Genomic DNA, 24,732 nt, shown 5'->3' with positions numbered 1-24,732 from the left:
GCATATTTATATGCAAATTGTTGCTTAATGTTTTCTGTTATTTTGCCATCATAAACCATGTGTAGTACAGAAAGAGGCATTTCTATCTGTATCACATGCACTGTAATAATTGATAGTGGGATTTGTTGATAAATATTTAAGCATTACCAGTGATTTCTTATCCATTATTGAAACATGGCTCAGTTCCTAGCTAACCATAAATGTTTGGAACAGTAAATTTCTCAGTTAGTTTTACAACATTATACTAATAGAATTTAACAAAATTGTCACTAAAACATGGTATGTCATTAACGCTTTTTTTTAAAAAAAATTATTAATGCCAAGGTAATTTTCAATTTGTTTGGTCTTCATTATATTCTTCAGATATGCTTTGAGAAATTATATGAAATTATATGTTAAACAAGAAAGGCTAAGATTCAATATGACTCCATAGTCCAAATAGGATGTTTAGTGTCATCTATTTCCTTTTCATATATATATATATATACGTATCACAAAATATAACCACTATGACTTGTTACGTATGCCCCAGCTAAATTATTATACTCACAATGCATCTGATTATTTATTAATAGATGTGTATGTCCTTCTATTTTCCTTTGGTAATAGAAGAGATTGAATAAGTGCAGCCTTGGAGTGGAAGCTCTCCCTGTGCCAAAGTGAGAAACTGCTTCTGAAAGAGTGTAATTTGTGTTAGATGACCCATAACTTCATGTTCGTGGACTCTCAGCTGCCACCACACCTCGGCACTCCACAGCTTCCTTAGACAAGGTTAACAGTGCCTCTTAGTCATACATTTTCTATTTCATTGAATAATATTGAAATGTACCAAAAGGATCGCAGACTAACCCCATGTCAGCTGAAACATGAAAACATCTGGCCAGAATTTTCAACAATCGTTGACTTTTATTAGCCTAAAACTATACCATGAACTAAAGTCAGGAGTCAGGATTGCAGAAGAGAGTTTCTGTATTTTTAAACAGACATAGATGACTCTTTAATGATGATAAAAAAAATGTCCAAAATTGGACATTGTGGTTACACAACTGTGTGACTCAACTGATGCCATCAAAATGCTGCCTCCACCCAGTTTTCATGATTACAACACAATAGCTGAGGCTAGGTGATCTTACAATGGTAAGAGATTATTGGATATGAAAAAGCATTGTCTAGAGACCATATCTAACAAGCTCTTCATGCTGGCAGTGTCTCCAGGCAGTACAGGGAGAGACCGTATACATGGTTCAACTGTATTCTCCTAGAATTGATCAGCAAGGACTACATCATAATAACCTTATCTATTTTTAATTCCACTTCAAAGATCCTGTTTTATAGTAGAGCAGTAACATTATTGAAAACAAAATTAGAGTACAGACCTTTGGCAGAGAGTGATCTTGAAGCCGAGTATCCATTCAAGTCCCTCAGGGAAGGGGCCTTTATGACTTATTCATTCTTTTCGTACCTCAGGAATCAATTGGTCAGTGATAATCCTTGCCTTCTTTGGACTCTGACACTGGGCATGAATGTGGAAGTGCAATGAGTCATGATCCATCATGTACAAACAAGAGTTGGATTTGATTGGTCATGAGAAGCCCCACCTCTAAACACCTTAGTCTTACTAAGTTTTTGCCCTTTCAACATCACCCAATCAGGTTTAAATTTTAACACATTAAGGCTTGGAAACACCGATAGCGAATCCAAACCTTGTCCCATGAGCTACAACTTCCTTTATCATTAAATAATTAAAATTCATAAACAATAGGAAAAAATAGAATCCATATAGCTAAGGCAATAAGAAATCATAATTATAAGCTAACAATAAAAAAGACTTTCCTAAAAAAAAATGCCTTCCTAATTTATGTTACTGTCAGGTGTTAAAAGTCTCATGGATTTTACTATAAAAACTTTTTCCATGTGTTATTACTTGGCTTAGTTTATATTAATTTTTGCATTTCAAAATTATTTGACAGGTTGACTTCTGTGATGTAAAAATCAATCCAAGCAAACAGTGAGCCATGTTTAATTAGTTTGCTTAATTAATCCACTATAGTTCACAAGCCTCCCAGAATGTAATCCAATTTCAACATTTATTCAGGGAGATATCAATTTAAAAATGTTAACTCTCACAAGCTGACCAGCTATATCAGGTCGCTGCCTTGTGGGGAGAAAGAAGAATTGTAATATTTTTCTATCAAAAGATTGAATAAGGGCTGGGAAGGTGGCTCAGAGGTAGAGCGCTTGCCTTGCATGTCTGAGGCCCTGGGTTCGATTCCTGCTGAGGAATAAGCAAAAAGAAAAAAAGAAAAAAAGCCGGAAGTGGCACTATGACTCAAGTGGTAGAGCGCTAGCCTTGAGCTGAAGAGCTGAGGGACAGCGCCCAGGCCCAGAGTCAGGCCCCATGACTGGACCCCCCCCAAAAAAAAAAGAAAAAAAAAAGATTGAATAAGCTCAAATGATCTCTGTGAGTCAAGGATCGCTGCATACTGACTCTGCACCTTGATTTCTTACCCTAAAATGGATGTGATAATGCTGCCTATCCCAAACCACCCTATGGTGTTAGTTTCAGGCCCTCTGAAACCTACCTAGGGCTACCATCAAATATTATGAACTAAAATTCTATCCAAATTCTATTTCTTACCTCCCCCAGGGTATAAGCCCCCGCTTTCACTGTATTTGATATTGATATAATTTGTGGAGGGGAAGGAAAAAAAAACAAACTGTTTAAATAGGAATACAGGTGGACCCATTGCAACAATGAGATATACAAGACAAAAAAACGAACTTTACAACTTTGACAGGGTGGCGAGGGGGGGGGGGGAGTGGTGGTATGAGGGGGCTGTGGGTGGGGGGAGAGGATGGGAAGGGATAGGAAGGGGAAACAAAGGAAGAGGCTACAATGCTTGATAAGAAATGTACTCACTATCTTGCCCATGTTAATGTAACCCCTCTGTATGGTATTTTCACAATAATAAATACATAAATATTTTAAAAATTTGATTTCTTTAAAGCAAAGGTGAAAAACTTCTCTGTACGTCTAAAGTAGTGACCTCTCACTCGAACTCCTGAAAATTATTTTCCTGCCACTTATATAACATATAAGACAGCCAGTCCTCAGTACCATGCACTTTCCTTAAGTTGTTACCACACTTTCTGGCTTGCCTTGTCAAGTAAAAGGTGAATACAGGTACCTTGCTGTGCACCACAGGCGATGCCAATGAAGTTGGCAGAGTGGAAACCTCTCCTTCCTTCTTCAAAACTCAGTTTCCTATCGCCGATCTTATCATTATTACTATCTCTACCTGAACATTTTCACATAGTCATTTTGTTATACTGTGGCCCAATGAAGGTTTTACTTTTTTTTTTTTTTAAAGCCTGGTTTTTGGCAAAAGGCAGGCAGTTTATAAATTTAATCACTGAACTGCAATGTGATCAAAAGTTTACATTTTCCTGGCTATTCAGAATATCTTGTTTTTCCGCATCAACATTATAGAAAACAAAAACCAGGGAATCAGCAAAAGAAGAAATACATAAAAGTCTGATCATCTAAGAAATAAAACATTCAAGTTTTAGACTGATATTGCCAATTCTTCTGCAGAAAAAATATTCTCAACTGCTATTTGAAAGTGCTATCCTTAGACTTCTTCTAGTTTCCAACCATCAGTCAGATACCATCTTTTCAGATGTGAAAAATATGCATTTTATAACAAATGACAGAAATTAAAGCAAAAGGAATACATTTGATTCAATTTCCTACCATTGCAAAGCTCAGATATTAAAATAGAATATATTCCTGTGACAATTCTGAGAAGTTAATTTTACTACTGACATTTGGTTCACATAAAACAAGATGGTGTGAAGTCATCAGATGGCTCGGAATCGTGGTGAGAGCTCACGGCTAATGAATCATCATATTGATTACTGTTGGATTCATTTGCTGTGATTTGTTCCCCGTCGACAGACTTGAGCTGTAATTCTGGCTAATTTCTATTAAATGCAATAAAATGAATCACATAAACTAATTGCTGCTTGACTATGCCCATCATGAATAAAGAGAAAATACAATGTTAAGGAAGGTTTCTTTTTGGAATTAATTGTGCCAGAAAGAAATAGAGGAATCATGGATAATTTCAGCTTAATTTGAATGATTTTTTAAAAAATTATAATCATCTTTAAATAGTTGTACCAAGGAGTTGCCATTTAGACAAAGCAGTTTATGCATATAGTGAATTTTTTTTAAAGAAAATGCCTTTCTGAATTTTTGCAATCCCAAGAAAATCAATACATATAGTAGACTACCCCAAAATATATATCCATACATTTCTGAGATTTTTAGGTAAAAACACAAGTGAACTCTAGAATACAGAGCTTACTTGGAGACTTTATTTTACAAGATCTCTCAGGAAAAGGAATATCTGTGGTATGGACTGAAAATCCAGCTACTTTGACTATGATGTTATTTGTGAATAAGGCCTTTTGCAGATGTAACCAGTCTGATATGAGTTGAATGAGTCTGATTCCCACATTCCTAGAGACTTGGGAAGAAGAGGAAGAGGTGGACACAAGCACACAGACAGAATGTTGTCACAGCGAGAGATTCGAGCAATTCCTCTTAAAGCCAATGAGCATCAAACATTGACAACCACCACTGAATCCACAAAGGGGTACAGAAGGATAAAGAGGAAGTATAACTTTGCTGCCATCTTTGATTCTTCACTTCTAGCCCTTACAACTGCAAGACAATAAATCTCTGTTATTTCAAATCACTCAGTTTGTGGTACTATGTTGTGGCATCTTAAAAAAAAAAAAAAAGGAAACATAGTGAAGTATAGGGTTTTCAGAATCAGGAAATCAAATTCAATGGCCAAAGCAGACTGAATCATGACATTTTAAAAGGACAAGGGAGAAAAGAGAGACTTCTAATTGTCTTGCTCCATTCTAGAAAAGGAATTGATGGCCTGGCAGTAGAAATCAGTAGAAACTAATTCCTGGGCATCAATGAGTGCTTTAAATTTGTTTGAGTATGTTCACTTACTGCTTTCCAAAGATATGGAACATCATAAAGTATATAGTTGTGGATATTTTTTCATTTGATAGGATTAAGGCCTTGGTAAAAGCTTAGTAATCATTAGCAAAGATGATTCTGTGGCAAATCCGGATGGCAAATTCAGAGTGCTTCTAGTAACACCCCAAAAATATGCAGTCCTCAACTACATCCTGTGCTCCTACAACTTAACTCTAAGAAGATGACAGTCTGCTAAGAAAAAAAATCAATTAGAGAGTTCATCTAGGAAGAAAGAAAAATAGTTCTATTTTTTTTCAACAGGAAAGGAAAATTCTGAAGGTAAATAGGAAGCAAATCTATAAAAATCACATTGAGGTAAATAAATAATTTAAAATGGACTTGTCAAGAAAATCACAATACAAGAGAATATGAAGGTAACTCATAATTGAAAAATAATTATGAACTATTTTTAAGATACTATTATAGACAAGATAGACAAGATTTTGTCTATATATAGACAAGATTTTTCTTGTTGCTTTTTTTTTTTTTTGACGTTATTTTTGGTACACAAAACTCTGAAGGGGCCAAACTGATAAAACAGCTACAATAAGGAAACAAAGCAGAAACCACAGGCTGCCTTTGAGCCAGATAATTAGGAAGATAACCATTCAATTGCTGTCTACATTGTTTCCACTGTCACAGGAACCTTTCTAGAAAAAGTTATCTGTGAGGAAAGCAGTTTTTCCTGTGTTGGGAACAGTAAACTTCGCAAGTCCTACTTGTGCAACTAATAAGCACCAGGGGACTGAGGTGAGATAAACGAGTAATCGAAATTGGACTTAAAAAACAAGAAAACAAACAAACAAACAAAAAACTCGCATTCCTGCCCAAGTCAACAGGCTTTGCAAGTTTGATATTTCTTTTCAATCAAATGTGCTCCTGGGATCCTATCCATCAACGCAGGTCATAAATCCTCCATAATTTACACCGACCTGGGCTAGTGGAAATACACTCTGTGTTGTGTTTGTCCAAGATTTACTTTGCTCTGTCAGGTGAGGAATTGATTCAGGTCAGGGAAGAATCCACCAAACACCTATTGGGAGCCAAAAGGCAGAAATTAGACCACCTGGCGCGGGAATGCCAAAGGACAAAAGACTGGCTTTTTTAGAAGACTCAGCTGCGAGAGTAATACAGTGTGTCTGTCTATCAAAGTAAATGATGACTTCCCCAAACTGGCTGGGTAGAGGAGCAAAAGAGGATCCAAACGGAAGTCAGGCCTTGCTCGGTCTTTATTGACTTCTTTCTTTCCTCAAGAAGCTATCTAAAAACAGGCATTCTTTTTTGTGCTTTTGCCCTGAGCATTCACAATCCACCTGTAAGAACAGCTAAGGACAAATGGGTCAGCTGAGGGGAAGGGCTAGTTGCAGGCGTGGATTCAGGATATTTTTCTGAAGTTGACTCATTAGATCCGGAAGACTACTGATTGGGGAAAAAAATATTTTAAGAAGTGGTTCTTTTTCCTCACATTCCTGGATCCAAAGCAATACATGCATGCGCGCATCAAGTGCATGAGCCATTCTGACACAGGGCAGCTGCAATTTTGTGAGAGGAAAGCAGGGTTTTAAGCCACTTCTACCTCACTTCAAGGAAATATTTGACCAAAGAGGTGAGCTCTGAAGATTTGCCAGCTAGAGAAATAATACCAAGTTCCACCTGAAAGAAATCATCACTTCTAAATTACGTGATTGCTAAAGCAATTACATCTGCTCTCCCCCCATCTCCATTTCTTATCACCAGAGAGTCACATTTAGCTTCCTACCTGAGCTTTGCCAGTTCTACCAGGAGATGAGATATTTGGTCATTTTCCAATTGTAAGACTTCCAATTGTATGATTTTTATGAGGACCTACGTTCCTCTTTAATCATCTTCAGTATTTACATAGATAGCCACAAATATACATTCAGTGGTTAGTTGTATTTTAATATACCTTATTGAAAAGATGGATTCCTCAGTTTCTCCTCTTTCATTCTCTCATGCATCTGCACACACACACACGCACACATACACCTTTATTTCCCTTTCACCTATATAACAATATTTTCTTTTACCTATATAACAATGATGTTTCCTTTTACCTATAACAAAGAGGTTTCTGTTTTCTAACTGTAGGTTCACACAAGCCTACATAAACCCACAAGCAACACAAAATATTTAAACAGGAGTCGACTGGAATAAATATGTATCTTTCTGAAAAAATATAATCACATATTAATCTCAGACTAGAAAAATGGAGAGTTACTCTCGCAGCTGACTCATATATACCTAGAATAATTGGCAGTAAATAGGAAATATTTCTTTGTGCCCTTTTGTATTCTCAAAGTTTTCATTAATACCTCATAATTTAATTTACAAGTGGAGTGATTTTAATTTGCTAAATTGCTATGAACATTATTTAAGTAAATAAACATGTTCAAATAGTCCTGCAAAAACTAAGACTAATTTTAATATAATAGTGATATTCTGTAGCATGGTATTGGCTGTTGCTATTTTAACGGGTACTAGATCTTTCACTTAGAGCCAAGAACTTGCAATATTGGTAGGAGCAATATTGCTTGGGTGTCATTCTCAGCCAGTTTTGCTTAAGATTTTTCACATATGACACCAAGAAAGCCCAAGACATGAAAGAGAAATAGATAAATTGTGCCCTAAAAGCTACAATATTTTGTGCATTGAGGATACTATCCAGAAGGTAAAAGGAAAAGTAATTCACAGAAATGGTGAAAATCTGTCTAATGATATATCAGATAGAAGACTGGCATGCCTCTGAATATATATCCTTAAAACTTAACAAGAAATACTTTGAAAATGAATGTAGACCCTAAGTACACATTTCTCCAAAACCAGGAAGGAAAACAAAAGAATGACACAATTCTTTTGCATTTTAAACCCTAACAATAACATGAAAATATGGCAGAACTATGATCATGAATGAACTGACCTTGAGATGACTAAAAGCTTATCTATAAAGTTGATATTGAAGTTTTCTGCAAAAAAATAGGAACTAATCATTTCAAAGTGTTTAAAAATCTCACGTTAGTAATTTTCCATTGCAGTTTCATTATAAAATGTTCGTAGTGGGGAAATATGTGGCTAATGTTTCTTTCCTATTTTTTAAAACAGCTACAAAATTCTGAAAGTATTAAAGTTATAATTGACCCTTAATTCTGTTCTAATGAAGTCAGTATAATTAATGATATGACTTGCACTTCTAAACAAATTTTGGTTGATGCTTTAGTGTAAAATATTTTCTATTTTTGCACTGTGTAAACATTTAATCAATTTGTAAGACAATGAAACCACACTTAGCAATTAATTACTTAAACTATTATACAAACAGAACACATTTGGGTCAAATGTGTGTCAAGAACTTGCTTTGTGTTGATCACAAAATAAAAGTCAATATTGGAGGAAAACAAAAAGTGGGAGAAAGTGAGGGAAGAGATAACAGTGTTTAAAAAAGAAATGTATCTACTACCTTACTTATGTATTCACTTATTTTATGTATTCACTTACCTTACTTATGTAACTCCCTGCTCAACTTTACAAGAAATTAAAAAATAATGAAATGCATCTTATCACTTAAAATGTTGCATTTGCTCCACGTGACTTATATCTTTCCAAATATTTTCTTCCAATAAATACCACTTACATTTCTCAAGTAAGAAAAATGATTTCCAATTTTAAGATATTTCATTAAAAAACTGAGATCTACTCATTCTTAGAGGTAAAATAAGACGTACAAACACGCTGTGGACACAGTTGTATGTGTATACCTGGGTACACCTGTATGTGCATATACATGCTATTGCGAGGATTTGAATACAGACCTGGATGCTGCCCTGAAGTAATGTTGCTCAGGGTTAACTATCTACCACAGGCATGACAGCTCTACTTATGGAATATCGATAGTTAAATGGAGATAAGAATCTCATAGACATTCCTGTCCAGCTTGGCTTTGAACTAGTATCCTCAGATCTCAGCATCCTAAGGAATTAGGATTACAAGAATAAGCCCCTGGTGCCCAAGCTACTCATGGTTTTTAAATGCTTGTGTGGATATTTCCACATGAAGGTCTGCAGAAAGTAGAGAGTGCTCTTTAACGTGAATTGACTCAATCAACACCTCTACATTCAGACTTCCTTTCACATACAGTCAATCTTAAATTAATTACAAAGGAAATGGTCCTTTAAAGCATAAAGACAAAATACTACCCAAAAAGGAAAAATATTCCATTTATGTTGGTTTCGTGTGTTGCCATGATATCCAACAGATCAACTAATTCTATGTCTTCTCCAGAGTTTGGCAGAATCTTAGTCAGAACTAGTGGAGGGAAATGTTGTGGAACTACTAGGAAACTTTCTGATAAACAGAAAAGAAACTTAAAAAACTACAGTCATTCAGCCTCAACTCTAAGTTCCAGTCCTGCCTAGGGCTTATCGTTTCCTGTGTCTCCACTTCACTTATTCTCAAGCACAAGACAAGTCTTTGAAGTCCTAAATCCTACCAAATTCTTAGGAATAGTTTCACTGTGATCCCCCGCATTCAAATTCTCCCTCTGTCTTCTGTAATGAGTAAAGCATAGAAGTCATAATTATTTCCTTGGTAGAACTTACTTAACCAGTCAGAACTATTGACTAGAACACACAGATTACTTTGCACACTATAAACTAGTGGGCAGTGAACAGTTTCTACAAAGTGTTTTATAGCATGCCAACTAAATGATCAGAATTGTAACAGAAACACTAAATTTTTTTAAAATTTTTTATTATAAAGGTAATGGACAGAGATATGACAGTTATGTAAGTCAGGTAAAGTGTATATTCTTTGCTCTCTCCCAAGTGTTCCTTCCCATCTTGACCCAAAAGTTGTAAAGTTTATATTCAACATAGTGTCTAGGGATTACCTGCATTTGGTCACCCTTTTTCCTTCTATTTCTGTGCTCCCTCTTGCCCTCCCAAAGACAGATAAATGGTCAAAAAAGACAAAAAGAAAAGGAAAACCACCACCACCAACAATAAATAATTTCCTTTTCTTGGTGTTCATACTAATATTAAGAATAGCTTTTCTTCTTCCTCCCTCCCTTCCTTCCTTCCTCCCTATCTTCTTTCTTTCCTTCTTCACCACATCCTCCTTCTTTTCCCCTCTCTCTTCCTCTCCTTCTCCCTCCTTCCCTCCTCCCTCTATCCCTTTCTCATTTCTGCTCATGAGAATTTAACTCAAAGCCTTTAATACAAGAAGCTAGTGCTCTACAACTGAGCTATGTTCCCAGCCCCAACATATAAATTCACAGGGAATTTATTGTAAGATAAAACATGAAAGATTACCTGTCTGCCATATATCTATGTTCATGTATACAAATGCAATACATAGACACAGCTTCTAAATGATATATTCTAATTGTCAAGATCTTTTTATAAACCTATTATTGCAGCTTGAACTCTGGGCTTTCCACTTGGGCTAGATGACCCACTCTCCAATCATGTTTAAATTTTTTGAGTCATATCCTCATAGTTGGCTTTTTAATGTCACTTCAAATGTTACCAATTTTTAGTAAATATTAAGTTGATGAATATGGCAGACATTAAAATTTAAGTGTCCTTGAATATTTTTTTGTTATAAGGTAAACATAGAAAGTTAAATTGACCAACCAGATGTTTACACTTTTAGAAGACATTCTATATTTAATAATAAGTCCTTTGCAGGTGGGCCAATGATGGAAATATGAGGGTAGAAGGCATATGCACTGTCACAGTGATTCTGTTAAGCTTTTTCCAAGCCAGAAAAAAAAAATCTCTAAATCTTGACAGATTAAGGTGGCAAAAGTAATATAGCCTTTGCAGGCTGGCAGATCTGGGAATCCTGTGTTACTGCTCTTTCTAGCTGTGTGTTCTTAAGTCTTTTAGTAAAGTCATACAAGTGTGACTTCTAGCTCCTAATTTTTATAGAAGTTATGAAAATCAAATCTGTAATTCACTGGAAAGCCTCTGTCAGGACAGAGTTTAAATGCTATTTTGTTTCCTTTTCTTAGGAGGAAATATGTCAGGGTGAAGGAAAGGGATGGATCAAATGGGAGGGTACTTGCCTATCAAGTAACATGAGTTTCCAAGAATACTTCAACAAATATATCAATGTAGCACTATTATCATATACTCATTATCTCATAAGTTACATTATATCGTGATCAAGTTTGGCATAAATCTATTATTTTGTCTATTGTATTGTTCACAAATGTAGTTATGTAGACTATAGAAATAATCCAAATAAAATCCTCTAATAACCAGAAAAATTACTTGTTCTTGTAACAAATCAGCAAATTTATATAATCATTTACTCTGATAACAATGGTATAATTTATAACAATTACATAGTTGTTTATTATTATTTTGTACAACTGTTTACTAGTAGTTTTGTTTTTGAGTGCATTCTTTATTAAGGAATGTACTTCATGAAACACTCATTATGTTTATAAAATCAAGAGCTGCATAATGGAAAAAGGGAAGAGGATTATAAATCTATGAAGAAATGAATTTTTAAAAAGAATTGAAATATATTGATCAATCATCACTTACATCATGATCTATCAAGGAGATATGAGTAGATGATTTCATTCATTTTCTTAAAAAGTGTTCCTTAGAAGTAAAAATACTCCTGAGTTTCTTTGAAGACTATGTCTTTGTACATGGCAGGCCCTTGTAAGAGCTTATAACACATTAAAAGTAAGAGAAGACATACTGATTGCAGTAGTTTAATATTCAAAATAAATCTAAGCAAAACAAAATAGGTTTAATACAATACCTCACTAGAGGGAGTAAGTTAATTCAGGTCTTATTTGGGGATAAGGGATTTTGGAATGGATTTCTTTTTGCTTATTAATGAGGAAATCAAACATTACTATATTTGGTCAAAGATGGTTCTCAAAAAATTAACTACCTTGGAACACTTTGCATCCTGAATGACCATACAAACCTTAGGGGAATTCTGTAAATTACAAAATCATTAAGAATCTTTACCAGCTCAAAATGGGAAAGAGTTCTTACCTGTTATGTTTGAGTCAGTGTTTTAATTTTAATGTAGAATTGGATAAATGATTAGACCTTTATTTTGGTGGTTAATTACCTATGAAAGCTCAATATCATGTTCCAATTTTTCCCACAAATACCATTTCTTTAATTAAATCACAAGAATCTATCCTGTGTTAGATGGGAGACTGGCATAAATTTAATAAAAATCATGATTATATATGCATATAATCTATGCATACACACATACATACATATCCTGGAGATATTTTTTTTTAAAGCTCAAAGAGCTACCTTGGCCCGGAATAATCTGTATATTTGTATGATTCTTTGTCTTATCCTTCTGATGTGAGAACCTAAGTATGAATACAAACTCAATTTGTATTCCTAGTGAACCTATGAGATTATTTTTGGGTCATCCAAGTTATGAATTTATTTACCTCTAAGTATTATGAAACGATTTAAAGCTTTTGAAATAAAGCTTATGGGACAATTATATGAGAGGAGGCATGTAACTCAATCCTCCCTTTGTCAGTGTTTGGTAAATTTTCTTTACATTCCCTGTAGTTGAAGGAATGGACCTGCAGGGCTGTAACTGGGAGGAATTGAGAGGGAAGTGTGGACAAATGTTCTTGGACCTGCCTGGATCCTGTTGATCTGTTTCTCCATGTCCTTCAAGTGAAGCACTGGTAAGTCTGGTCTCACAAATTGGTATAGTAAACAGCACTAGGAGATTTTATCCCAATTAGGAGGACATGATGATTGTCCAGTAGAATAAACCTAATATCCCTTCCCATGGCAAAGGCCAAAGGCTGGCTTCCTGAGGCTCTTGTGAAAAAATAAAACAAAAAAGTTTGTGCCTAAGCTTCTTCCTTAATGCATTTCAGTTATCATCTGTCTCTTTGTGCTGTCCAGAGGGAACTAAAGATCAGAACTCAACAAGAAATAAATGTGGATGCTCTGACCATAATTCCTATGAATAAAGAAGTTCTTTGCATCTATCTCAGGAGTCATATATTGCTGCCAGCATTCATGACATTGGTAGAATAATGTGTAAACTAGCAAGTGTAGAAAGACTTCAAACTACACAGTTCTTGACAAGACTCTACAAACTAAGATGGGGTAATTCTCTTTGATTTCCCTTATAAAATAAAACTCTGGCACTATAAAAATTCCTTCTTTAATGCAAGACACAGGATGGTACTTAAATGTGAACTATAATCTGCTTGGATCTGATTTATCTCCAAGAGCATGAAATGAACGAATGCTTTAAAAACTGTCTCATTGAATTATTCAAACACGCTCTAAGTATTAAATTGAAAGGACCTAATGGTATGGAATTGGGATATAGTTATGATATCAAACTATTGAAAAATCACTGCATGAAAATTTTATTATAGCAAAATTCTTGAGAGTAATCACATTTTTAGTACCTCATTATACAAAATATTTTTAAATAGTTTTACTTGAAAAGTTGTCCTTGGTAAAATGATACACTGTGTAGTAAATTAGAGAACCATTGTTTAGATTTTCCTAGAAATCAGAGGACATATGATATTTCATACAGCAGTGCATTAATTGTGACTCTGTACTATTTCCATTCTTATAGTATTAAGAAGGAATCAGTTGCTATTAATGCACAGAACGATTCACACCACAATTACCCCCATGAAACAGTAACTTTAACAGACAGAAAACCTCAAACTTTGTATCTAATCTAGTTTCATAATATCTATATATCTGTTCATAAATCACCCATCTTCAAAATATTTCTTAACAAGAAAAATTCCACTGTATTTTCCTTGTAGTTATTTTATTTAGCCCACAACATCAATCACTCCTAATTTGTTTGTACCACAATATCCAAAGGGCACAATTAGTCTCCATCACTAGGAAGTTCTTTAGAACTGTCACTTAATAAAATGTAGTCTTTTACAACTACCATAACAATCTGAAATATTAAAGCTTTCATTTTCTTTACTCCAAAACCAAACATACACTATCAGATAATGGTTGCTCTTTGGAACTTTAACTTGGTGTTAAAATGTTCAAAAGTCTTTGCCAATGGGCAGTCTTTGTTTCCATAGTTATTTGTTTAGTGCTGGTACTGGGACTTGAACTCAGCCTAGGCACTGGCCCTTAGCTTTTTCCACTCAAATCTAAATCTTTACCACTTGATCTACAGCTCCACTTCTGACTTTTTGGTGGTTAACTGAAGATAAGAGTCTCACTCACTTTTCTATCTGGCTGGCTTTGACCCTGAGATCTGAGAATCTTGTCTGAGATCTTGTCTATTTAATCTGATATTCATGTAATTAATAAACTAACACAACCATATGATTCTACTAATGACCATTTGATGTCTATATAGTGAGTTGTTAAAAATCCCAAAAGACAGCAGAAGTTTTCCAAATGCAGAAGATCAAATGTTAATGTGTTACCATTCAATGCAAGTTCAAGTTCATTGCAAATGGATGCATAGAGAGGATCTTCCAATTAATGTACTAATGTATACTTTCCTAAATTATATCCACATGATGCCATTGCTAGAGGTTAGTCATAAAACCCCCTTGAACAAAATACAGGACAAAATATCATCTTGAAATCATCCTTCCTAGCTTGAATGACATGACTTTCATTCAAGTACCATAGAGACGATGATACATTGTTACATACTGAGTTTTACTTCCCATTTGTTCATGGATCAAAGAAATATATTCTTTTAAAAATGGCCATTGCTTATAGAGTAACCAATCTCCATTACTTCAGGGCTTTCCTTCTTCAATTTATTTTTCTATGTACTAAAGTATTGGGCTGGTCCATTCCTCCGGAGGCCTTTTATAAAGCATCTCAAAATGAGTGGCATGTCTGATTTTGAATTGATTCTTTATGTTCTTTAACCTTGACACAAAAATCATACCATTATAGCTTACATTTTTAAAGTCCAATGCTGAGGGTCGAGTAGGGGTAGAAAGTGGGGGTGGGACAGGGGTAAAGGGAAGCGAATGAGATTGTGGAGCAGCAGAAGGGAATGAGAGGGAGAAGAGAGGAAAAAGAAGAAAATGCTCAATGTGCCTGAATACTTATTACACAAATTAACTTTAAAGTTTTCAATTCATTTCTTAATGTAGAAATAGATTCCACTTGACAATACTATAGCACAGTGTAACTAAATTATTTCTTATGGAATAAATTTCCACCAAGCGGTTTACAAAACTAGGTCAAATGCTTCCATGTAAACAAAATCCTTCTCCTCATGAGTTATGAATTTGCTGAAGATTATAGGCTGATCAATTACATTATTAATTTCAAAAGAACACTTATGAGAATGGAATTAACCCAAGCCCTTTTCATGGTGGAAATCAACACCTCATATCACAAGATGGAAATAGACAAAAGGATCCCAGGTAAGAGCAAACTTTACCACAGTCTGTTACATGCATGTGCGTGAGGGTGAATGAATGTAGTTTGATCTGGAAACTATGCCTTGTTCCAATACAAAAGAGACCTCAAATCATAATGATAATAATAATTACTATGATTAATGATCTGAGTGCACATGTCTCCTAATTCCCACATCTCATTATTTCTGTCTCTATATAAGAGATGCCAACGTTTCAAGTTATTTTCCAGACATGTCTCTTCATGGAGCCAAAGTGAGGGAATGAACAATGTTTATATGTGATATTTGGGGAATTTGAAGTTTTTAATTTAAAAAAGAATGAAACATTTGCATATACATATAGAATATTATTTCCCTTTAGAGTGAATGGAGTTGAGGAATTTTAAGATCTATCTATCTATCTATCTATCTATCTATCTATCTATCTATCTATCTATCTATCTATGTTTTATTGTTAATGACCATTATTTGATAATCTTATTTCATTCTTTTTTGTCATGGTCCTAGGGCTTGAACTCAGAGCTCTGGTATTACGCACTGTCCCTGGTTCTTTTGCTCACTCTAATCCTTGAGCCACAACTTCATTTCTGTTTTTTTTTTTTTTTTTTTTTTTTTTGTAATTTATTGGAGATAAGAGTTTCACTGACTTTCCTGCCTAGGCTGGCTTTGAACCCTGATCCTCACATCTCAGCCTCTTGAATAGCTAGAATGAGAGACATGCACCACCAGCACCTAGCTTCCATCAGTCACTTTTCTTAATGAAGTAAAATCAAATCAATCATCAACATTCTGTTTGCTCAAACATACTTCATGTCCTTCCATTTGAGTTTCTATCCTTGCCTCCAACTAGGTTTCATGGGTAAAGTACAAATCATCTGATTCCCACAAATCTACGATATATGATAGTTTTGTGAGGAACATACACACTCCTTTACCTAAGGAATCCTGTCACTGCAGATACAATTCTAAAGACTACAATTAAAGAAATGACATGGTCAAGTTTAAACATCAAGTTTGAACAGCTACCATACATCCATAAGGAAAATGCATTCTACAAATTGTACTTTGTACAAATGGTGAAAATTCTAACCAACTCACTAATATGCAACATGGGTCAACACATATTTATAAAACTAATCATTTTTAGATAGGTCATTATATAACTATTAATACATAAATTCCTCCCAATATTGGAGAGCCAAACATAAAAAATATTATTAGGGTGAAAGGGAGAAATAAACTCCATGGAATAACAACAAGGCATTTTTAATACCCCATGACAGCAGTAGATTGATTCTCCAGACAGAAAAGTCAATGAACAAATGGGCTTTATTTGCACCCAAGACCAGAGATGCATGGAGAGCAGGTAACCAGAGACCACATTATCACCACAACTCATGAAGCCTTCTCCACGACAGTTCACATTTAAAGACTGAACCATATTCAGGATGTTTTCTAACTAGCATAATAAATATAAAATGACAGGCTGATAATAAAGATATTTTTGAAACTATATATACAAATATACATATATTATATACATATATACATTATATACATACATGCATGCATAGATATGCATGTCTATACACACACACACACACACACACACACACACACACACACACACAATCAAACCACTGACTTGAGAAACCAAAGAATCAGGAAGAAATAAAACATATATTAAAATTTCAAACTAAAAGGAAGTTGTCATTAAAGAGACTTTGCACAATCAGAGAAAACTCTTGTAATGTGACGGGGGTAAGTATATAGAACATCTAAGAAAGTCCAAAAACTCCACAGCAAAGAAACAATCTGATTATTATTGTTATTATTACTGGGAAAGAAGCCAAACAGAGCGGCGTATGTTTATAATTTTAGCTACTCAGGAGGTTGAGAATCAGAAGGATTATAGTTCCAGACCAAATATAAAGTTTATTAGATTTTGTCAACATGGAAAAGGCTAGGTGTGATGATGGATTTCTGCTATCAACCCAGCTATGGACAGAAGTGTAAATAGGAAGATAATAGTTGGGGTTGACCTGGACCAAAATTGGGATTCTTTTAAAAAAATAACCAAAACACAAAGGGCTAGAGATATAAATCAAGTGGCAGAGGACTACACAGTAACTCCAAAGCCCTGAGTTCAAAACACTTGTACTGAAAACCTAAAGTGTAGGCATAAAGACTGAGAACACAGCTTCATGACAGAGTGTCTGCCTAGCATATGTAGGCCTCGAGTTTGATCTCCACCACCACAAAAAGATACAAGGGTAAGGCAACTAGACATTTCTCAAACTCATGCCACTGACTAACAAGGATAAGGAAAGATACTTCAACATCACTAATCATCAGAAATATGCAATAAAAAATTCATTTCCTTAATGACAGAATCCCTCCTTCAAGTATAGAGCCACCACATACGGGTGATAAATACCATATTCATAGCACCTCATTCCAAGGAAAGAGTTCTAAACATTACAAAAAACCTTACAAATCATTACAAACAATTCTGTGAAAAAGTCTATGCTATCAAAAAATGTTGATCGAACTTCCATCAACTTGCTTGGTTTTCAACAATTTAGGGCATTATACAACTTCATTTTCAAAATTGTAATAGAAAACATGTAACTTAATGTTTCTATATTTTATGAAGTTGGACCAGGCTGAATTTGTTGTTGTTTGAGTTCCCAGATAAGTTTAAAGTGTAGGTCCCCGCCCCCACCATAGGAAAGTTCACTAGAAAAAGAACAGACATTCCAGAGAATGAAAGTGGGTCATTGTTAGTGTGAGAGTGATCTACTGGGGAGGTTATATGTGTGAAAGTTATAGAAATAAGTTTTTAAAATGGGATCCAGGTTGACCCATTGCAACAATGAGATGTACAAGACACTACGTCAAAAAACAAACTTTACAATTTAGGCGGGGGAGGGGGAGCATCGCAGGGTGTAGTTGAAGAGGTGGGAGGGAAGGGATGGTAGGGAAAAATCAGAGAAGGAGTCAGCAATGCTGGATAAGAAATGTACTCATTACCTTGCTCATGTAACGGTAGCCCCTCTGTACGTATTTTCACAATAAAAAAACGTATTAAAAATGGGATCCAACACTTAATTTCTGATTTTTATATTAGGTATGGATAAATTGTTTTGAATTCCAGTGGCATTAGTTTTTGGTAACTGATTTTTTTTTTAGCTTTTTAAAATTATTTTTTGTATCTGTTTTTAATTGTAAAGATACTGTACAAAGAGGTTACAGTTACACGAGTAAGGTAATGAGTACATTTCCTATCGAGAATTGGTACCTCCTCCTTTGTTTTTTTCCCCTCCATCCCTTCCCTTCCCACCTCCCCAACTCCTCCCTCCCACCCACCACCGAAGTTGTAAAGTTTGTTTTCAACATAGTGTCTTGTACATCTCATTGTTACAATGGTTCAACCCTATTTCAACATTTTGTTATTTCCCTTCCTCTCCCCAAATTAGAAAAATGTATATACAAGATGCAGGGCACCGGAATCAAATACAGTGACAACAGGGGTTATATCATGGGGGAAGAACATACAGAGAAACAAAAAAAAAATCACATGGTAAATTATAAATACATTAAAATCAACAACAAGAAAGATAAAACTGCTTGTATCCTTATCCTGGGGTTCATTTCACTTAGCATCATCTTGTATGGTCATGGTAACTGATTTTTATCATGTAATGTATGATTTATGGTACAAGTAACATTTGTATCTATAGAGAAAGTGAATATAACTTCTTAATGAGGTTGTGAAATTCTTTTAAAAATTAAATGTCGTCAAAGAACTATGTATGCATATGTAAATGTCACATCATTTATATATTAATAAAATGAGAAAAAAGAATTAAAACATCTTTAAATATCTATAGAAGCTTCTTTTCAAATTAGCATCACCAGTAGCTCAGTTTTCTAGAAAGTTCCCCAAAGAGTGCTTAGATCATAACAAAGCTACCACCTTGAATTGTTCAGCTTACAATATAAAGAGCCATTATACCTTAGCACAGTAAAATTAAGTTAACATGGTCTCCTGGAATATTTCTTTCCACCAGATTTTGTGCTAAAGTCATAAAGTTTTACGACCATTCTTCTCAATTGCTATGTTGATAAGATGAAACCTCTCCCCTTCATTACTCTGAAGTTCCTTTCCTGTAATCATAAATGTCCTCCTTCTGTCACTCCATTCTGTGCCACTGTGAATCTCGGCTGATCCCATTTTGGCTTTCATTTCCTAAGGTTTGCCCTTGGAAGTTTTATCTATCACACTGTCCCAATGCATTTACATGAGCATTATTTCTGAGAGTTTTGCCTAATTATTATTTTCCTTATATTGCTTTTCCTCTGTATACTTTCAGATCTACTTGATGATAGAAACTCCACTGCTAAAGTCATCCCTTGGGCTTTATGTTCTGCTTGCTGCATGCATAGGCGTTCCTCTGTAAGCAATAAAAAGCACTAATAGCCAATCTCATACTGAAACCGAAACACTCCTGAAAACAAGGATGCTCCAAATCAAGTTATTAAACCAATAATTACTGTGGCAAAATAAAGCCAAGGTTTAAAAATATTTTCTCTAATACACTGACACATAATCTATGACCTCAGAGGAGCAATCAAAATAAGATGTAGAGCCGGGTACCATTGGCTCATGCCTATAATCCTAGTTACCCAGGAGGCTGAGATGTTAGGATCTCAGTTTGAAGTCATCCTGGACAGGAAAGTCTGTGAGACTCTTATCTCCAGTTAACCATCTTAAAGCTTTGTGGCTCAAGTGGTAGAGTGCCAGCCTTGAGTTTAAACTTGCCTCCTGACACATGTGCGTGTGCGCGCGCGCGCACACACACACACACACACTTATCTGTAGAAAATTTTTGGTAAGTGTCGATGTGGGATGCTCATGCTATATATATTCCATTCAATTGAAAGTCAATAAGATGGATGAGCCAGTGACAATTCCAGGGCAGAAGCCTGAGGGCTGGAGACATGGCTGTTGCTCAGAGAGTGGAATCGGAGTAAAGGATGAGGAGGATGAGCAGCAGTGAGAAGGCTTCTGAAAGTGGGTATAGGAACTGCAGAGCATTTTCTGCCATTGTTTGCACAACTAATTATCCAGATTTTCCCATTGAGCAACCTGCACAGCAAGCAGAGCATTGTCACATTCAAGTTTTATCTCCAAGGCCGGAATTCCTGTTTGGTGCTTCATATTTTCCCTATAAAGGTAGTATGGGCTAAGCAATCTGCCTCAGATAAAAATGCGTTTTCAGTCTCTCTCTGACTCTCTCTCTCTCTGCCTCTCTCAAACTTCACCTACTTTTCCAGGTTAACTCTTCACTGAACACACCAATTTCTGTTGCCTCCCCAATAAATAGCGTCATCTCCAAATTTAGTTTCCATGTCTTATTCTCGAACATTCTTCAAGTCCCTCTCCTTGAAATCAGTGAAGTGAAACATTTTTATTAGAAACTACATGCAGCGACTCTCCCCATAATCTTAACCATTTTCTTCCTTTGGCCCTTGGTCTTTATTCTGGGATTTATCACTTTCTAACAGGATGTAACACCTCCAAAACACTTTCCTTGTTTTACCCTATATACCTGCACATCATAGCATTCTTCTAACAAAAAAGGTAAATGAACCAAACAAAATAGCATCTCTAGAATTCATTACGGAGTTGCATTGTTCTAGAGAAGGTGAACTCCTGAGTGAGTTGTGCTTTGACCAGCCAGCACACAACAGGGTTTAGTTTGTACACTGATGGAGCAGGACGCTGTCAAAATAACTTAGATACTGACTCAGAGTCCCTTGCTGGGAAGCCCATATCCTGGTGAATACTTCAGAAGAGAAAAAATTAGCAAGTGAAAACAAAACTAAGCAACTAAATAAAATGCAAATAGAAACATGTAGACAAGCAAAAGAAGAAAAAAGTAAAAACAAGATTTATAAACAGTTTAAGAAAAATGTAAATTAAAAATCAATGTATAATTACAAAAATGCCTACAGATTTTAAAGGGAATAAATCACTCCTATGATATAGATCAGGGATGCTTGACCCTTTGGCATAATTAAAGTCATGGTTTTATTCTTTTAAACAGAAAGGCATCCTTTATTTTTTTTCTGATATTCTAATGTGACATTTTCATTGTAAAAATTCTTACATGTGCAATTAAATTTAATCCATTTCACATATGTAATGTAATGGTAAGTTGCATAAAACTCACTGGTATCAGAAAAGTGCTATATAAGTAGCGATTATTATTATTACTATTAAATTGATTATTGCTGTTACCACTAGGTTGGATATAGTTGTTTCTTTCCATTTCTTTCACTGAATCAGAATCAAGGTGGAAAAATAATGATGAAATTGCTTTCAAGTCACCATGTACATTTCCCATTGGAACCTGTTAGGGGTTACACATGAGTATAAAAAGATAGCACTTGGCCCATAATGTGTTCAAGATCTAATTTGCTGCACACTGAAAGCACTGCATTAGTAATATCGGATGAAGCTGACTCTCGGAGCATTGGCAATTTGGCTGAAACATGTAGATATTTTTCTAAACCACCCAAAATTTTAAAAGCTTCCCCCCCTTTTTTCCCCTCACTACCCTTCCTGCAATCTTCCAATTAAAAGAATTTGTTCTTTTGCTGTAAAGCAGCAGAATTTCACAGAAGTTTTATGCTACACTTAACAGCTCAGGGTTTTAAGCTAATAAAAGCTATAGAGAGAGGAATATGTGGTACATGTTTGGTGGTGACAAGGTAATATCTTCTCTTATCATTAGGACAAAATTAAATTGTGTTTCATGGTCTGCTGCTTTGAGAAATCATTGGGAAAAAATGACGTTCTCTGCTTCAAGTCTAACACTTAGCTAGATTCCATGCATGGCTTAAGGAGGGATGCATTAACTTGTTCTTTTATTGTTCTGATTTTTAAAATTTACTTTGCTGTTATTATAATGATGCTGTACACAGGGATTGCAATTATATGTGAGGTGATGAGTACCTTTCCTTTTGTACAAAGTCTTCCATGCTTTCATTCTCTCTCAGTCCCTCTCTCTGGTCTCTACCCACGAGTTGTACAGTTCACTTTCACCAGTGTCCATTGAGTTCCACTGCTTCACTTCTACACCATTTTCCCTTGCGTTCTCTACCCACCCACTCCTGAAGTAATACACAGTCATGTTAAAAGTTTTTATATTCTCATGTGTTGAGGTATCTGGAAGGAAGAGAGGACATGCATCTTCCTAGGTCCCACCTTGAGCTAAATGTTCACTTGAATATTTTTGTTCACAGCATCACATTTCTGATTCATCTCACGCCTTCCCATCATATAGAATCAGTGTCTAATAACCAGATGTATGAAAACAAATGTGTTAGCCTAAACATGTAATTATTACATACAATCTACATGTTTGCTCTTAATTTACCAAGTTTTTAGATGCATTGGAAATGAAAATGACAGGTGAGGCAGATGCCCTATTTCTGTTCTTGTAAAGATTTCTGAGGCTGGGGAAAAAATGCATGTGCCATCCCAGAACACAGGTTAGTTAGCATTCTAATGCTTCATATTTCATTCCCATCTTTCTGGTACTCCATCATACTAATATGTTTTGCACTCTTTTCCTTCAGAGTTTTTTATTTCAAGAGAGCTGGTGCTTGTTTGTAAACATAGAAGCCAGAATTAACAAAGTTTAACTTAATTTCCTGGTGTTCTTTCTTTTCCTGGTATATTCTAACAACAGCTCTAAGTTTCTCTATTCCTCAGAATGACTAGGTTTCTTTATAGTTATACAACCAGGTGACTTAAAAATTAGGGAAAACCCAGTTTTCTAGGTTCAAATCTCGTGGTGAAAATCTTTCATAGTAAAACAATCCTTCTGTAACATAAGTAAGGAAAGTTATAGTGTCCCTGTTGGAAGTGGTGTGGAAAGATTCTAGTGGAAAGCGGGATTTTTTTTTAAAGAGTTGAGGTTGACTTGATATTGGATTTCCATTTATTGTCACTTTGTATTTTCTGGGAAAAAACATGCACAACCCACCCTTTCTCCAGTAGTTCACTGCTCTTCACTCCCAAGAAGAGTTTCTATACCAAGGTACAGGCTGATGACATCTGACCAGCGGTCAGGAGATAATAAGACTGTCTCCCTGAAACTACAAGGGATTTGCCACGAAATGGCTTTAACCACAGATATCAACGGAATCCTTTAAATCTCGAATTTTGCCTCTACATGTCATTTGCAAACAATGCCAAGGAACGGATGAACAGCAGTAACTAAGAGGTAATAAAGCAAAATGATGGGAATGTGGTTTGTCTCAAATTGGACTCCCCTTGCTTCTTGTAACAAGAGATGATACTAGAGTTACAGAATGAGGTAAGTGACATAAAAGACAGGAACATTGAGGTGAAGCACTGTGATAGAATATGAGGCTTACTACCTCTGTGTAACACTAAAGTTCCCAAGGGGTGGTCTGAGAGCCAAGATGACTACTGAGCGATTTATGCCTACTATCTAGACAGCCTGGTTAAGCTGAGCAAAGTCCAAATCACACCACAGACAGAATGAAGCTGGAAGGGCTGGAACTTCACCATCCTATTCATTTCTGAAAACATTCCCTTAATATTATTAGATGATATAAGCTCATGAACTAAAATCTAGAAATTGGATAAAGAGGGATCTTTATAATTATTCTGCATTACTTCTGAGATTATTTCAGGGAAGTCAGAGACAGGGTGAGAGTATGTTGAGAGAGTTATGAGTAGAAAGCCAGTTACTTTCTATTTAACACTTTTCCAGGCAGATAAAAAAGATTATATTATCTAGTCCCAGCAATAATTCTCTGAAGTAGGTATCTACTATCTGTTTTCTGTTATCTACCCGATAACAGAATATCGGGTAGATAACAGAAAACAGGCACAGGATCAAGGATTTTACCCAGTGGATAACACCATCTGTCTTCAGCCCAGCTCAGTATAATAAACCATCTAGTGAATCTGGTGTCAATCCTGATTTTTAAAGACTTGAGAAACATATACAATAATAAATAAATCCAAGTTAGCATATGTATTAGACAAAGGATGTTCTTGACTACATCAGTATTGCCATATACGATATAAAATATTTCTCATTTCATAAAATACAATGGCTTTAAATGAATGTTTCATAAATACATAAATGTCTCAATATATACATATATATATTCAATATAGAATCATCTAGGATCTATAT

The 24,732-nt window shown here is 35.3% G+C and overlaps 1 protein-coding gene across 3 annotated transcripts in view; it reads right to left on the bottom strand.

The window, feature by feature from the left end:
* The window catches only part of Grid2 (glutamate ionotropic receptor delta type subunit 2), a 1,042,163-nt gene that overhangs the window by 613,308 nt on the left and 404,123 nt on the right, over positions 1-24,732 (bottom strand). Inside the window, exon 1 of one of the 3 annotated variants that reach the window (XM_070022288.1) lies at positions 1,377-1,492. The exons of the other annotated variants lie outside the window; for them this stretch is intronic. The gene's annotated coding sequence lies outside the window, so the exon portion shown is untranslated. Of the gene's footprint in view, positions 1-1,376; positions 1,493-24,732 lie in introns of those variants that run through there. 3 annotated transcript variants of the gene reach the window in all.

Source organism: Dipodomys merriami, unplaced genomic scaffold (genome assembly GCF_024711535.1).
Source record: "Dipodomys merriami isolate MVZ:Mamm:240054 unplaced genomic scaffold, mDipMer1.0.p SCAF_15, whole genome shotgun sequence".
NCBI lineage: Eukaryota > Metazoa > Chordata > Mammalia > Rodentia > Heteromyidae > Dipodomys > Dipodomys merriami.
Note: the sequence above shows the minus strand (reverse complement) of the source record. Positions and strands in the feature narration are given on the sequence as shown.